Here is a 13640-nt window from a genome sequence, read left to right as displayed (position 1 = left end):
CCTGGCTAATTTTTTGTATTTTTACTAGAGAGGGGTTTCACCACGTTGGCCAGGCTGGTCTCAAACTCCTGACCTTAGGTGATCTGCCCACTTCAGCCTCCCAAAGTACTGGGATTACAGGCATGAGTCACTGTGCCTGGCCTATACTTATTTTAATTTTTTTGTTTTTTTGAGACAGGGTCTCACTCTGTCACCCAAGCTGGAGTGCAGTGGTGCAATCATGGCTCTCTGCAGCCTTGAATTCCCAGAGCCAATTGACAATCCCACCTTGGCCGGGACCACAGGCATGCACCACCATGCCCAGGTAATTTAAAAAAAAAATTGTAGAGACAGAGTCTCCCTGTGTTGCCCAGGCTGATCTCAAACTCCTGAGTTCTACTGATCCTCCCTCCTTGGCCTCCCAAAGAGTTGGGATTACAGGCATGAGCCACTGTGCCTGGCCTATTTTTTAATATCTTGATTGTCATTATGGTTAATAGGGTAGCCAAGCTATAATTATTTCTTTCTCTTAGGCAATTATGCACCTATCTTAGTCAAGTGATCAGTATCTTAGACAATTCTTTTTGATGTTGCCTTTCATAAAATCAGACTATAAATTCAGAAAAATTAAAAACCATCAAGATGCTTGTACATTCAGAGGACAATTCTTTTTGATGTTGTCTTTCTTTTTTTTTTTTTTTTTGAGATAGAGTCTGGCTCTGTCACCCAGGCTGGAATGCAGTGGCACGATCTCAGCTCACTGCAACCTCCACCTCCCAGGTTCAAGAGATTCTCCTGCCTCAGACTCCTAAGTAGCTGGGATTACAGGAGTGCACCACCAGGACCAGCTAATCTTTGTATTTTTAGTAGAGACAGGGTTTCACCATGTTGGTCAGGCTGGTCTCAAACTCCTGACCTTATGATCCGCCCACCTCGGCCTCCTAAGGTGCCAGGATTACAGGTATGAGCCACCATGCCCAGCCAATATTGCTTTTCATAAAATCAGACTACAAATTCAGAAAAATTAAAAACCATCAAGATGTGTGTACATTCAAAATAATTTTTGGCCCTTCCTGGGTGGCCAAAGCACCAAAGATTCATTCCCTCACCTTGTAACCCACCATAGGAAATACACACACAGGGTAGGATGCTAGAAATCTTAAATATACTCGATAGGGTTTTTGTTGCTCTTGTTTTTTTTGAGATGGAGTCTCACTCTGTCACCCAGGATGGAATGCAGTGGCGTGATCTTGGCTCACTGCAACCTTTGCCTCCCAGTTTCAAGCAATTCTCCTGCCTCTGATGGAGAATGTTTCCCAGGCTGGTCTTGAACTCCTGGGCTCAAGCAATTCACCTGCCTTGGCTTCCCAAAGTGCTGGGATTACAGGCGTGAGCCACCATGCCCAGACTATATTTGATATGCTTCTGTTTTTAAAATGATTCAACAATAGTACAAAACTTATCTGATTTTTGAACACACAATGTGAAAAATGCTTTCAAATTAAAAAGACAAGCCCAGGCTTCCTTAATTTTGTGCATTAAATGTCACTATTATAAATATATCTCAGAGATTGTTCACTTTTACAGAATGGTGATGTGTCAATATCTTCAATGTCCATAATCTGTTCTTGCCCCCAGGAGAAACACTGATGTAATTCTCTTGGAGTAATTGTAGTATGCCCTAGTAGAGCATTCTACTTTCTTCTTATTAGATAGTATTAGTCACTGTAGTAAATTCCCCATCATTATCTATTCCCATAATCAATAGGTTACTTCTGCTTTCCTTTCATGCTTTCCTGAAGGTTAGCTGGAAACTACAGGCCAGAAATTGGGTCTTAGACAAACAAAAATCAAAGTGCCTTGATGAATAGACAATACCCGATACCCTGAGCTACTGACCCTTCAAGAAATAGACTCACTGGGTTCAGGCTTTCCCATGTGTATGAGTCTGTTTTCATGCTGCTGATAAAGACATACTCGAGACTGGGTGATTTATTAAAAAAAAAAAAAAAAAAAAAAAGATTTAATGGACTCACAGTTCCACGTGGCTGGGGAGGCCTCACAATTATGGCAGAAGGCAAAAGCCATGTCTTACATGGCAGCAGGCAAGAGAGAGAACTTGTGCAGGGAAACTCCCCCTTATAAAACCATCAGATTGCTCTCTGCTTCTCCTGTTCGACAGACAGCAGCATCTTCTCATGCATTGCCAGCCACATCCCTGAGACACCATAGTGAAGGTGAAGGCCAGAGTCAACGGATTTGGTGAAACTGGGCGCCTGGTCACCAAGTCTGCTTTTAACTCTGGTAAAGTAGATATTGTAGCCATCAATGATCCCTTTATTGACCTCAACTACATGATCTACATGTTCCAGTATGATTCCACCCATGGCAAATTCCATGGCAACGTCAAGGCTGAGAACAGGAAGCTAGTCATCAATGGAAATCCTATCACCATCTTCCAGGAGCGAGATCCCTCCAAAATCAAATGGGGCGATGCTGGTATTGAGTCCATCATGGAGTCCACCAGCATCTTCACCACCATGAAGAAGGCTGGGGCTCACTTGCAGGGAGGAGCCAAAAGGGTCATCATCTCTGCCTGCTCTGCTGACACCCCCATGTGTTTGTGATGGGTGTGAACCATAAGAAGTATGACAACAGCCTCAAGATCATCAGCAATGCCTCCTGCACCACCAACTATTTAGTGCCCCTGGCCAAGGTTATCCATGACAACTTCAGTATTATGGAAGGACTCATGACCACAGTCCACGCCATTACTGCTACCCAGAAGACTGTGGATGGCCCCTCCAGGAAACTGTGACGTGATGGCCTTGGGGCTCTCCAGAATATCATCCCTGCCTCTACTGGCACTGCCAAGGCTGTAGGCAAAGTCATCCCTGAGCTGAATGGGAAGCTTATCGGCATGGCCTTCCGTATCCCCACCACCAACGTGTCAGTCATGGACCTGACCTGCCATCTGGAAAAACCTGTCACATATGATGACATCAAGAAGGAGGTGAAGAAAACATTGGAGGGCCCCCTCAAGGGCATCCTGGGCTGCGCTGACACCAGGTTGTCTCCTCTGACTTTGACAGTGACACCCACTCTTCCACCTTCAATGCTGGGGCTGGCATTGCCCTCAACAACACTTTGTCAAGCTCATTTCCTGGTATGACAATGAACTTGGCCACAGCAACAGGGTGGTGGACCTCATGACCCACATGGCCTCCAAGGAGTAAGACCCCCGGACCACCAGCCCCAGCGAGAGCATGAGAGGAAGAGAGAGGCCCTCACTGCTGGGGAGTCCCTGCCACACTCAGTCCCCCACCATACTGAGAATCTCCCCTCCTCACAGTTTCCATGCAGATCCCCTGAAGAGGGAGGGGCCTAGGGAGCTCCACTTTGTCATGTACCATCAATAAAGTCCCCTGTGCTCAGCCAAAAAAAAAAGAACAAAAACCTTCAGATCTCATGAGACTTATTCACTATCATGAGAACAGCACGAGAAAGACCTGCCCACATGATTCAAATACCTCCCACTGTATCCCTCCCACAACACGTGGGAATTGTGGGAGCTACACTCCAAGATGAGATTTCGGTGGGGACACAGTCAAACCATATCACCGTGTAAACCAGCATTGTCACCCCAAGTAGACACCTGTGATATTTTGTACCAGGAGCAGAACCAGGATTTCCAGAATCCTTTCTAGTCCATAAGTAAATTATTTCATGACAACTAACCTATATCTAATAAAATTTTTTTAAAAAACAGACTCCTATTTACATAGAACAAAATGAAACTGATGAAGGAAATCTACTTGTGGTTATTTACTTTTAATATTATTGAGACTTGCTTTACAAATGTTCTATCTTTTCATAGGGATAGGAAGAAGCTCTTTTCCTTTCTTCGCGACCCACTGCCAACTCTCAATTTAACATTTATACTTGTGGAAATTGGAATGAAAGCCTTTCGGTAGTATTTTTCCATCTGACTCTTCCAAATTCTGGAAAACATATCCTGTGTCAAATCTCAGTATAAATTATAAACTGTCTGGGTGCAGTGGCTCACACCTGTAATGCTAACACTCTGGAAGGTAGGGGTAGGATGATGGCTTGAGCCCAGGAGTTTGAAACCAGGCTGGGCAATATAGCGAGATCCCATCTCTACAAAACATCACTTTTTAAAAAAATTAGCCAGGCGAGGTGGCACAAGCCTATAGTCCCAGCTACTCAGGAGGCTGAGGTGGGAAGAGTGCCTGATCCCAGGAAATTGAAGCTACTGTGAGCCATGATTGTACCACCACAGTCCAGCCTGGGTAACAGAGCAAGACTGTATCAAAAAAAAAATTATAAGCTAAAAAATCATCAGAGACTGAAATAATAGTTCAAATCAGAATGTAGATGAATGCGTTTATGATGAGTAAGGCTTAGAAAAATTATAACTGCTCCTTAACAAAGAACATTGGTTGTGCTTGAATTTTATGGTTATAATATATCAATAAATAACTGAACCATATTTACATATGTTATCTCTGGAGAGATCCATAATGATTCTGATAAAAATATGAAAGACATCAATTGACCCTGTCTGTGTAACTACTTAGAATATGGGTAGATATTATTACAAATAACTCCATCCTTTCTGATCATGCGGAATAACTTCATCCTTCATGACAATGCAACATTTTCATGGATTTAATTTGCATTGGCTCCCATTGTTGCAAGGAATATAATTAGACAAATCAACTGTATTACCAAGGCTATAATGACAATATCGTATGTGAGAATAAAGCCAGTTAATCTAGTATGAAAAGCCCACCATTATGGAACAAAGGCTGATATGTGGAACTCCATTTGTAGAACGAGATCCTACAAGCCCTCCCAGGAAATTAAACCAGTACATATGCTGTGGCTTACAGGATATCCGCCCAGACTTAAAGGATCTTGAAGGAGAAGAATTCACCCATAAATGTAGGTAGTAGGGCACAGTGGCTCACACCTGTAATCCCAGCACTTTGGGAGGCTCCTGAGATCAGGAGTTTGAGGTCAGCCTGGCCACATGGTGAAACCCTGAATCTACCAAAAAATATGAAAATTAGCTGGGCATGGTGGCATACGCCTGTGATCCCACCTCCTCCAGAGGCCGAGGTATGAGAATTGCTTGAACCCAAAAGGTGGAGGTTGCAGTGAACCAAGATCGCGCCATTTTACTCCAGCTTGGGTGACACAGCAAGGCTCCATCTCAAAAAAAAAAAAAAAAAAAAAGTAGGCAGTAAAAGAAAGAGTTCCAGACTAATAGAGTCCAGTCCAAATATACAGCTCTGGATCCCTTACATAATCTCCAGACAGAAGCTAATTCTCTGGGTTTAGCAGTGCTCACCGCCACATAATTCTAGATTTACTAACCATACAACAGGGAGGCCTCTGTGTGCAATTAACACCTCTTGTTTTATCTATGTAAGTTGATCAAGCCAAACAGGACAGAGCCTACACTATGTAAAGGCACAATTTAGAGACCACACGAAATAGCCACCATTGGCTCCAAAGTGCCTGTAATCCCAGCACTTTGGGAGGCCAAAGCAGGAGGATCCTCCCACAGCACATTTAATTCCATCTCAAAGGGCAGTGACTTCTCCTGGAAGAAGTCACTCTCATGGAAATTGGAGTCCTGGAGACTTCAAGGGTCCCGTCTCTCTGCATGGGTTCCCACTGATCCTCTCAGTTCCAGTCTGCCCTGGCTTCCCCACTTCATATCCCATCTTCCCTTCCCAACACCTGCCCTGCTGACTTCAGGCTGTATCAGCAGATGCAGAGAGAGCAGCCTTATATATATGGCTCAACAAGCTTATGCAACAATGCATACAGTCCAATCCCTATCACCAATCCCTTATGAATTGTGATATTCAGCTTCCTATGTCCATTTACCTAGATGATATGGTTTGGTTGTGTCCCCACTCAAATCTCATCTTGAATTGTAGCTCCCATAATTGCCAGGTGTTGTAGGAGGGACCTTGTGGGAGATAATAGAATCATGGGGCAGTTTACCCCACACTGTTCTCATGGTAGTGAATAGGTCTCATGAGATCTGATGATTTTATAAGGGGTTTCTCCTTTCACTTGATTCTCATTCTCTCTTGCCTGCCACCATGTAAGACGTGCCTTTTCCCTTCCACCATGATTGTGAGGCCTCCCCAGCCATGTGGAACTGTAAGTGCATTACACCTCTTTTTCTTTATAAATTTACCTAGTCTTGGGTATGTCTTTATCAGTAATGTGAGAACAGACTAATACACTAGACCTAGTACCCAGTTATTCAATCAAACACTAACCTAGGTGTTGCTGTAAAAGTATTTTGTACATGTGACTGACATCTACTATTAGTTGACTTTAAGTAAAGGAAATTATCCTAGATAATCTGGGTGAGTCTGATTCAATCATCAGTTGAAAGGTCTTTGGTGAAGCAGAACTGAGGTTTCCCTGAGGAAGAAGCAGTTTTGCTTTAGAATGACATCAATTCCTGTCTGAGAGTTCCCAGCCTACCTTGTGGATCTTGGACTTACGTAGCTAGCCCCCAAAATGGCAGAAGGCCATTCATTTGCAACAAGTAAATATATAAGGCCAGGCATGGGGGCTCACGTCTGTAATCCCAGCACTTTGGGAGGCCAAGGCAGGCAGATCACCTGAGGTCAGGAGTTCAAGACCAGCCTGGCCAACATGGTGAAACCCTGTCTCTAGTAAAAAAAAAACAACAACAACAATAACAACAACAAAAAATTAGCTGGGTGTGGTAGCAAGTGCCTGTAATCCCAGCTACTTGGAGGCCGAGGCAGGAGAATCACTTGAACCTGGGCAAAGGAGGTTGCAGTGAGCCGAGATTGCTCCACTGCACTCTAGTCTGGGCAACAGACCAAGACTCTGTCTCAAAAAACAAAATACATAAATACATAAATAAATACATGTACACATACATGCATGCATATATACATGTATATGTATATATGTTTATGTGTATATATCTTAGTCTGTTTTGCTTTGCTATAAAAAAAATTACCTAGGCCAGGCACGGTACCTCACACCTGTAATCCCAGCACTTTGGAAGGCCAAGGTGGGTGTATCACGAGGTCAAGAGATCGAGACCATCCTGGCCAACATGGTAAAACTCTGTCTCTACTAAAAATACAAAAAAAAAAATAGCAGGATGTGGTGATGGGAGCTTATAGTTCCAGCTACTCAGGAGGCTGAGGCAGGAGAATCAGTTGAATCCGGGAGGGAGAGGTTGCAGTGAGCCAAGATCACACTCCTGCACTCCACAGAGTGAGACTCCATCTTTAAAAATATATATATTCACAAAGAAAAGAGGTTTATTTGACTCACCATTCTGCAGGCTATACAAGAAACATGGAGCCAACATCTGCTTCTGGTGAGGGCCACAGACGCCTTCCACTCATGGCAGAAGTGGAAGGGTAGCTGGCATGAGCAAATCACATGGCAAGAGAATGAATGAGAGAGAACGGGAAGACGCCAGGCTCTTTTTAACACCTAGCTCCCAGGGGAACTCTTGCAGGAGCTAATAGAGGGATAACTCACTCATTACCAAGAGGCCAGCACCAAACCATTTATGAGAAATCCACCCCATGGCCCAAACACCTCCCATTAGGCCCCACCTCCAACATTAAGGATCAAAATGCAACATGAGGTTTGGCAAGTCAAATATCCAAACTCTACCAGCATATACGTGTATGTATATGCATACGTGTATATATGTCTATATCTCCTAGTGGTTCTGTTTTTCTGAGAAGCATGACGGACACCTGGATGCATATATCTCACTCTTGTATATCCATATCTCACTCTTCATCATTCTCTTTCTCTTACTGGCCCCTGGCTGGTTCTCTGCTCTCTCGCAGAGCAAACCCAGCAGAGATATTTCATTTTGCTTGTGTTGCACTTTTCTACTTGCTCTTGAGCGTCTGTCTTTTAAAAGCTTATATGAGAACTAACAACTCTTGTTCATGCATTCCTTCATTTGTTCCACAAACTTTTTTTTTTTGAGATGGGGTCTTACTGTGTCACCCAGCGGGGAGTGCAGTGGTGCGATCTTCGCTCATTGCAACCTCTGCCTCCCGGGCTCAAGTGATCCTCCCACCTCTGCCTCCTAAGTAGCTGGAATTATAGGTGTGTGCCTCCATGCCCACTAATTTTTGTATTTTTTGTGGAGATGGAGTTCCACCATGTTGCCCAGGCTGGTCTCAAACTCCTGGGCTCAGGTGATCTGCCTGCCTCGGCCTCCCAAAGTGCTGGGATTATAGACATGAGCCATTCTGCCTGGCCTACTCCACGAACTTTTGAACACCATGCACAAGCATACCCTGTGCTGTGCTGTGCTGTCTGACAATACACAGGTTACAATACTGATAATGATCCCTACCCTCACAGACATCACAGTCCAGTGAGGGGAGAAGGAGAGGGGTTGGGAAGAAGGATATTAGCTATTAGTTGTATATTAGTTATCTACTGCCATATAACAATTTACACCAGACCAGGCATTGTGATGCACGTTTATCATCTTGGCGCTTTGGGAGACCAAGTCAGGAGGATCACTTGAGCCCAGGAGGCTGAGGCTGCAGTCAGCCATGATCATACCACTGCACTCCAGCCCAGGCAACAGAGTGAGACAGTCTCAAAAAGACAAAAACAAAACAAAAATTACACGAAAATGTATTGTCTTAAAACAAGAAACATTTATGATCTCTCTAGTTCTAACAGTCAGGAATCTGGGTGAGGGTAACTGGGTGCCATTAGCTGTAGGTTCCTCAAGGCTAGAGTCAGGGGGCTGGCTGGAGCTGCAGGCATCTCAGGGTGGAAAATCCGCTTCCAAACTCACTCATGGCAGTGGGCAGCCCTCAGTCCTTGCTGGCTGTTGGCTGGAGGCCTCAGTTCCTTGCCCCATGAGCCTGTCCCCAGGCAGTTCCCAGCATGGCATCCTTTTCCACAGAGCAAGCAAGGCAAGGTGGGGAGGACCAGCAGGACATAAACCAGTTTTCCCAGGAACCTGTCTCCTAGAAGTGACATCCCATCCCTTCTGCCATATGCTGTTTGTTAGAAGCTTGTCACTATGCCCAATCTACAAAAAAAGGGGCATAGGTCCCAGAAGGGCAGGAATACCAGGAGGCAGGACCACCGGAGGTCATCCTACCATAAGCAAACATACTAAGATGTTATGATAATAAATATGACCATGGCTCCACCTGGTGGGAAACAATGGCAGACAGTGTGATGAGGTGGAAAGTTTTAGTTTGAACCGTTTTTTTTTTTTTTTTTTTTTTTTTTTTAGACCAAGTGTCACTCTGTAGCCCAGGCTGGAGTGCAGTGGTGCGATCTCAGCTCACTGTAACCTCTACCTCCCGGGTTCAAGTGATTCTCCTGCCTCAGCCTCCTGAGTAGCTGGGATCACAGGCGCCCGCCACCATGCCCAGCTGATTTTGGTATTTTTAGTAGAGATGGGGTTTTGCCATCTTGGTGAGGCTGGTCTCCAACTCCTGGCCTTAAGTGATCCATCCGTCTCTACCTCCCTACGTGCTGGGATTATAGGCATGAGCCACCACGCCTGGCCTTAGTTTAAACAGTCTGACTTCATAGTTTTGTTGCCAGATAAAGCAAGGTCACTCGCATTTATCATGATCAAGTGGGATTTATCCCAGGGATGCAAGGATGGTTTAACGTTTGCAAATCAGTCAATGTGATACATCATATCAATAAAGTAAGGGACAAAAAATATGATAATGTCAATTGATGCTGACAAAGCCTTTAATAAAATTCAACATCCCTTCACAATAAAACCCTCAAAAAATTGGGTATAGAAGGAACATAGCTCAACACAGTAAAAGTCATATATGACAGACATACAGCTAGAATCATACTGAATGGGAAAAACTGAAAGCCTTTCCTCTAAGATCTGGAGCAAGAGAAGGATGCCCACTTCCACCACTGGTCTTCAACATAGTGCTGGAGGTCCTAGCTACAGCAATCAGACAAGAGAAAGAAATAAAGAGCATCCAGATTGGAAAGGAAAACGTCGAATTATCCTTATTTGCAGATAATGTGATCTTATATTTGGAAAAAAACCTAAGGGCAAAAGATCAGAATAGACAGTTTTCAGAAGACACACAAAATGGCAAACAGGTATATGAAAAGGTACTCAACATCACCGATCATCAGAAAAGTGCATATCAAATCTACAATGAGCTATCACCTCACCCAAGTTACAATGGCTGGTATCCAAAATATGTAATAACAAGTGCTGGCAAGGATGTGGAGAAAAGGGAACCTTTGTACACTGTTGTGGGGATGTAAATTCGTACAGCCACTCTGGAGAACAGTATGGAGGTGGCTCAAAAAACTATAAATAGGCCAGGTGTGGTGACTCACGCCTGTAATCCCAGCACTTTGGGAGGCCGAGGCAGGCAGATAACGAGGTCAAGTGATCGAGACCATCCTGGCCAACATAGTGAAACCTCATCTCTACTAAAATACAAAAATTAGCTAGGCATGGTGGCACGTGCCTGTAGTCCCAGCTACTCGGGAGGCTGATGCAGGAGAATCACTTGAAGCTGGGAGACAGAGGTTGCAGTGAGCCGAGATTGTGTCACTGAACTCCAGCCTGGCGCCTGGCGTAAGAGCGAGACTGTATCTCAAAAACAAAACAAAACAAAAACTATAAATAGAACTACCAATCCCACGGGATCCACCAATCCCATGCTATGTATATACCCAAAAGGAAGAAAGTCATTGTATCCAAGCGATATCTGCTCTCCCATGTTTGATGCTGCACAGTTCACCACAGCCAAGATTTAGAAGCAACCTGTGTTTCCATCAACAGACATATGGATAAAGAAAATGTGGCTGGGCGCAATGGCTAATGCCTGTAATCACAGCACTTTGGGAGGCCAAGGTGGGTGGATCACCTGAGGTCAGCAGTTCGAGACCATCCTGACCAACATGGTGAAGCTCCATCTCTACTAAAAAAAAACAAAATTGGCTGGATGTGGTTGTGGGTGCCTGTAATCCAAGCTACTCAGGAGGCTGAGGCAGGATAATAACTTGAACCCAGGAGGCGGAGGTTGCAGTGAGCCGGGATCATGCCACTGCATGCCAGCCTGGGAGACAAGAGTGAAACTCCATCTCAAAAAAAAAAAAAAGAAAGAAAGAAAAAGAAAAGAAAATGTGGTGCCTATGCATAATGGGGTACTTCTCAACCATAACAAACATTGAGATCCTGTCATTTGCAACAAGATGGAGGGAACTAGAGATCATTAGGTTAAGTGAAATCAGCCAGGCATGGAAAGACAAATGTCCCATGTTCTCACTCATGTGTGGGAGCTAAACATTAAAACACTGAGTTCATGGAGATGGAGAGTAGAAGGATGGTTATCAGAGGCTGGGAAGGGTAGTGGGGCAGGGGGAAGTGGGGATGGTTAATGGGTACAACAATATAGTTATAAAATGAATAAGTTCTAGTATTTGATAGCACAACAGGGTGACTACAGTCAACAATAGCTTATTGTACATTTTAGGGCCGGGAGCAGTGGCTCATGCCTGTAACCCAGCACTTTGGGAGGCCACAGCGGGTGGATCACTTGAGGCAAGGAGTTTGAGAACAGCCTGACCAACATGGTGAAACCTCGTCTCTGCTAAAAATACAAAAATTAGTCAGGCATGGTGGTGTACCCCTGTAATCCCAGCTACTCAGGAGGCTGAAGCAGGATAATCGCTTGAACACAAGAGGTGGAGGTTGCAGTGAGCCGAGATCGCACCACTGCACTCCAGCCTGCATGACAGAGTGAGACTCTGTCTCAAAAAAAAAAAAAAGAAGAAGAAAAAAAGAAAGAAAAGAAAAAAAAAACCCATACTTCATTGTACATTTTAAAAAACTAAAATAGTATATCTGGGATGTTTGTAACACAAAGAAATTATAAATGCTTGAGGGAACAGATACCCCATTTACCCTGATGTGATAATTACACATTCATTGCATGCCTGTATCAAAATATCTCATGTATCCCATAAATGTATATACCTAATATGTACCCATAAAAACATTTTTAAAAGAATTTTTTAAAAAATGTCAGCCAGGGCCAGGCACGGTGGCTCAAGCCTGTAATCCCAGCACTTTGGGAGGCCGAGGCGGGTGGATCACAAGGTCAAGAGATCGAGACCATCCTGGTCAACATGGTGAAACCCCGTCTCTACTAAAAATACAAAAAATTAGCTGGGCATAGTGGTGCGTGCCTGTAATCCCAGCTACTCAGGAGGCTGAGGCAGGAGGATTGCCTGAACCCAGGAGGCGGAGGTTGCAATGAGCCGAGATCGCGCCATTGCACTCCAGCCCAGGTAACAAGAGCAAAACTCCGTCTCAAAAAAAAAAAAAAATGTCAGCCAGTTAAATTTGAATTTCAAATAAACAACAAATACATTTTTAGTATCAGTATATCCCATGTAGCATTTGGGATATACTTACACTTTTTTTTTTAGGTGGAGTTTTACTCAGGTTGCCCAGGCTGGAATGCAGTGGCGTGACCTTGGCTCACTGCAACGTCCGCCTCCTGGGTTCAAGCAATTCTCCTGTGTCAGCCTCCCAAGCAGTTCGGGCCACCACACTCAGCTAATTTTTGTATCTTTAGTAAAGACAGGGTTTCACCATGTTGGTCAGGATGGTCTCGCTTTCTTGACCTTGTGATCCAAGTCAAGACCTCAGGTGATCCACCCGCCTTGGCCTCCCAAAGTGCTCGGATTACAGGCGTGCACCACCCTGCTCGGCCTTTTTTCTTTTTTTCTTTCTTTTCTTTTCCTTTTATCTTTTTTTTAAGACAGAGTCTTTAAAAAAGTCTTAAAAATGATTGAATCATGGGGGTACTATTTTATGCCCATTTTACAGACAAGAAAACTGAGGCACAGGGAAGTTAAGTAACTTGCCTAATGTCACACAGCTTGGGATGCATGCATGGTGGCTCACACCTGTAACCCAACATTTTGAGAGGCAGAGGCAGGAGAATTGCTTGAACCTAGAAGTTTGAGACCCGTCCGGGCAACATAGTGAAACCTTATCTCTACAAAAAAAAAAAAAAAAAAAAAATTAAATTAGCCAGGCATGGTAGTGTATGCCTTTGGTCCCAGCTACTTGGTAGGGTTGAGTCAGGAGGATCTCTTGAGAACAGGAAGTCAAGGCTGCAGTGCCACGTGCATGCCACTGCACTTCAGCCTAGGCGACAGAGCAAAACTCTATCTCAAAAACATAAATAAATTAATTTAAAAATTAAATGAAATGCAATTCTCCAACCATTAACAAAGGGAGTGTCAAAAAGTAATGAAAAAAAAGGGTTTTAAAAAAAATTTAAGGAACATAAAGGTAATTTTTAAAATGTAAAATAGAAGTGAATACGTTTTTTCCCTGCAGCTACACAGAAAGAGATACTGCTTTGCATAATAAAACCGTCTAAAGAATCTGTCCCGATAGCATAGCTGAAAATGTTCCCAAGAACGCCCATCTTGTTTTGCTGTGCAGTCAGGAGCCCTGAGTTCCTGTCACCACCTGGTCTGTTCATTTAAGACCGTCCTTGGAAAGATAATTGGAACAAAAGAGGCTTGTGCGATTCTCCTAGAAATTG

At 44.0% G+C, this 13640-nt stretch overlaps 1 pseudogene; it reads left to right on the top strand.

Moving 5' to 3' along the window:
• The first annotated feature begins 2255 nt into the window (after positions 1-2255).
• Positions 2256-3215, top strand: LOC105713039 (glyceraldehyde-3-phosphate dehydrogenase-like; annotated as a pseudogene).
• The last annotated feature ends 10425 nt before the right edge of the window (positions 3216-13640 follow it).

Source organism: Aotus nancymaae, unplaced genomic scaffold (genome assembly GCF_030222135.1).
Source record: "Aotus nancymaae isolate 86718 unplaced genomic scaffold, 86718_ANA_hifiasm-v0.15.2.pri h1tg000028l, whole genome shotgun sequence".
In the NCBI taxonomy this organism is placed as follows: Eukaryota; Metazoa; Chordata; class Mammalia; order Primates; family Aotidae; genus Aotus; species Aotus nancymaae.
This window is presented reverse-complemented; position numbering and strand designations above follow the sequence as displayed.